This window comes from Lycium barbarum, chromosome 8 (assembly GCF_019175385.1).
Source record: "Lycium barbarum isolate Lr01 chromosome 8, ASM1917538v2, whole genome shotgun sequence".
NCBI classification, from domain to species: domain Eukaryota; kingdom Viridiplantae; phylum Streptophyta; class Magnoliopsida; order Solanales; family Solanaceae; genus Lycium; species Lycium barbarum.
The window spans coordinates 9,639,239-9,643,589 of record NC_083344.1 but is presented as its reverse complement, the minus strand read 5'-3'; the positions used below and the strand labels follow the sequence as shown (position 1 = coordinate 9,643,589).

The 4,351-nt window shown below is 32.6% G+C and overlaps 1 pseudogene; it reads right to left on the bottom strand.

The window, feature by feature from the left end:
* Positions 1 to 2,048: 2,048 nt before the first annotated feature.
* On the bottom strand, positions 2,049 to 3,984 carry LOC132605900 (monolignol oxidoreductase AtBBE-like 15; annotated as a pseudogene).
* Positions 3,985 to 4,351: the final 367 nt, after the last annotated feature.

Sequence of the window (4,351 nt, the reverse complement as noted above, 5' to 3'; positions counted from 1 at the left end):
ATATACATATTTCATACAACTTTCATACATAAATTTTTGAGCGAAAAAAATAAAAATAAAATTTTTTAATTTATTTTTAAATAAAAAATAATTTTCTCTTCAAACTATGTTTGTTATAGGTTTTGTAATGTTATGTTTTGTAAATAGAAAACTATCATCACGTTTCGTAAATATTTCTCCTTAATATGTATATATACGTAATTCACCCTTTGCTTAAATCACGTATTTGTCTTGAAAAATTCAATTCTCTCCCTCCCTCTCTCTCTCTCTCTCTCTCTCTCTCTCTCTCTCTCTCTCTCTCTCTTTATATATATATATATATATATATATATATATATATATATATATATATATATATATATATATATATATATAATTGCGAACCTAATAATCAAAACGAGTTATGAATTCAATGCTAATTCAGAATTCATAAACATCAAATCTTGACCAGATTAATTCCTGCTCATATACATAATACTTGAAAAGTTACACATTTGACCGTTCATTAAAAAATATTTATTATCATAGCCAGCCACTATACATGTATATTACTCGTATAGACTAAATTATAACTGAGAAATTTCATTTTGTGAGTCACATAACCAACATTATTTATGTGAGACTACTTTACTACTTGATAAGTGGATAATTGCTTGTTTTAAGCATAAACAAGAAAGACAATGTTAATCTTTCCCTTAATTAAAATGTTTAGCTAGAAAAAAGAAAGAGAAAACTTAAAAATATCTTCAAAATCAACGAATTGAGAATGATAACAATATATATTGATCATCTTATATTATTTTTCTTATTTTATAACATGTAATAATCGATTTCTCTTATACTAATGAAGGAATGAACTTTTGCAAATAAGTTAGTGTTAAAATTCCACAACTTGGTCTTATATGCTATTAGTCTTTTTTTTTTTTTTTTTGGTCAAAAAAATTGAATGAGTTATAATTAAGAACACATGATCATGAACCAGGTGCACTTGTGTATAAACATATACATAGAAATAACCGTACAATAATTTTTAATATTTATAATTGAATATTTGACAAATATAATATTTAGAGAAAAAAATTATTTTAGATCTTCAATAACAAAAATTATATTCCGAAAGGTTTTAGAACATTGCAACTAAAAATTTCCCTAACGCCAATTTTGTTAGTATCATTCTCGATTAGTAGATTTTGAAGATATTTTCAATTTTTTTCTAGCTAGGTAATTAAATGTGCACTTTAAAGTTGCCTTTCTTTTTTATGCCCAAAAATAGAAAGGGTCCACTTGTCAAGAGTAAAGTAGCCTAACACAAGTAGTGTTGGTTATGTGACTCATAAAATAAAATTTCTCTAAATGGTGTTAAGAAAATGGAATTGCATTGACATGTTATTTTTGTGGAAATTCCATGGATGTACCAATCTCATTAGATGCGACTTAAAACCGGTCACATAACGAAGGCATAGGAGATGATGTTAGAAATAAATCGCATTAATCAAATGGGGTTTATAAAAGAGTTAAGGATTAAAAAGACACCTCAAGTATCACATTTTTTTTGAGTTTCTTACCCGAACTATCAGGTGTGAGAATTTTCTACCTAAACTATCACAACTAGCTTGCAAACACACCGCAACTATCCGTTTTTCACTTTTTCTGCCTAAACTATCACCAGCTAGTTTGTAAAACACACCTTTATTCACTTTTAATGAGGTGTGTTTTGCAAACTAGTTGGTGATCGTTCAGGTAGGAAAAGTGAACAACTGATAGTTGAGGTGTGTTTTGTAAACTAGTAGTGATAATTTAGATATGAAACTCTCACACCTAATAGTTCAGATAGGAAACTAAAAAAAAGTGAGACTTGAGGTGTGTTTTTAGCCATTATCTCTTTATAAAACTTACTTACTTATCGTATGTAATTTATAAGTCACTATCAGTTAGGAATACGATTTAGTCAATTCATGAAAAAGAAAAGATCGGTTAAGAATGACACAAAATTGTCTTATTTTGAAGGGGAGTATGAGAAAGTCAAAAGTCACTGTTATGACTTTTTGGTCGGATGAAATCATATCATGAAATGAGATGAAAATTAGCTTGTAGGGATGTAGCAACTCATACGCAGGTCAATCTTTTCTCAAGATTATTAGTATTGTTTTTGAACAAGCAATTGAAAATGTTGATCATATCAATTCAAACTTCTACTACAATCCATTATAGGTCATGAAACCAAATGAAAAGCAAAAGCCAACTTATTTTTACTTTTACCTGAAATCTTTCAACTTGACATCAAACCAAAATCATTCTTCAGTGAACAAACTTTGTCAACTTTGAAGGGAAGGATTGGTAGACTCTGTTCATGCCAAAAGAAGTTATCAGGATCAACCTTAGTCTTCACCAGCACTAGACTATCATAATTGTTCTTGAAATACTTTTTCCCCCAAACACTAGCTTCCAAGAAACTTGAGTTGGCATTTTTGTTCATACCCAAATCAAGATCTCTATAATTCACATAAGCTTCTCAAGGAAACTTGGAAGCAAAAGTGCCCATGTACTCATAAAGCCTTCTGATCCAGTTGATATGTTTATCTGCAGATTCTCCAGCTGTCCAAGTAGTTGTGTACAGTATCTTGCAGATGACCCCTTTTCTGTGTGGGAATGGAATTGAATATTCTAATATCTTCCCCATCATTCCGCCATACGGATTCCATATCAGCAAAGGTGAATCTTCTTGTAAGAACTACTTCCACATCCCTTCAAGTCCAGTTTCTGGAATTGGTTGACAGAGAAAATCCGATTTGCGCTTGTAGTTTACTTTAGGGAACAATGACTTCCCTTGAAGTAGGAACTCAGGCCTGATGTTACTTGGATATCCAGAAATATAAATAACTGATTGAATCCAGCTCATTTCGACACAATCATTTCGTGTCAATCCCAATTCAGGGAAACTATGATTCATCACATCAAGAAGCCAATCAATTTTGCCAAGAAACAATGCTTGGTAAGCTGTCTGCACTGTTTTCTTCCCCTTTGTTGAATTGGCCAGAGTTATCATGACTCTGATGAAGAGATCTTCATCAATCTTGTGTGCAACATGTTGCCATTTGTTTAGGACTTTTGTTGCACCAGTTTCCAGTGTCTTTGGAATTGTGAAAACTGTCACAGTTGAAGGAACTGGAACAAGTCTAATGTTCCAAGCCAAAAGTACACCAAAACTGCCTCCTCCACCCCCTCTGATTGCCCAAAACAAGTCTTCCCCCATTAAGGATCTATCAAGAACTCTGCCACTGGCATCAACAATTCGAGCATCGACAACATTGTCAGCTGCAAGACCATATTTCCTCAACATAGGACCATAAGCTCCTCCAGTGATATGCCCACCAATTCCTAAGTTGGTGCATAGGCCAGCAAGGTAACCATGTGTCTTGCTTTTTTCTGAAATCCTATAGTATACTTCACCAACAGTCGCACCAGCTTGAACCCAAGCACTATTATCCTCAATGTCCACTTTAATAGCGCGAAGTTTAGCTAAGTCAAGCAAGATAAAGGGAACTGATGTTTTCATTGCTGATGTATAAGATATGCCCTCAAAATCATGGCCTCCACTCCTAACTCTTTCGTGCAAATGACTGCTGCTTGGAGATGGGACTCAATCAAAGCAGTGAAAATAAGTAGAGGTTTTTGTTGAGAAGGTGCCAACCATCTTAGATTTTCGGCAGTGGATTTAAGGACAGAGTTGAATGAAGTAGCATTGAAAGTGGGAGTGAAGAAAGCTATGGAGAAAGGGATTGAATGGTCCGAATGGAGATTAATACACTGATAGAATTGATCTTGAATTGTATATGAAACAGCACATGAAGCTGAAAATAGGAATATGAATGAAAAAAGAATATTGATAGAGATTGAAGAAGCCATAGCCTTTCCTGTTTGCGTGCCTTATTCTTTTTTCAGCAAGTATGAAGGAGAGGCCATATATTTAAACTCTTTATGTAACTTGCCCAAAATTATACTATTATTTTTCTTTGTAAAAAATATCATTTAGGTTGCTTAAAGACTTAAAATGTAGAGTCAACATCAAATAATGTGCTTTGATTTTTACCAAATATTAGGATATAATATGAGAGAGGACTTCTATTATAAGGGATTTGGATGTTTATGAAAAAACACTTGGAAAACATGGTATACTTATTTTACTTGTCTTCCAATTGCGTTGAAAGACAAATAGCTTATATATTTTTTAACAGTTTGCCATGTTTAATCATGGACTTTTAACAATTTGACATATTTAATCATGGATGGAATAACGTGTGCCTATTCCTAATTTTGGTGTAGGACTTCTTCGTCTTCTTTTTTCCTTCCC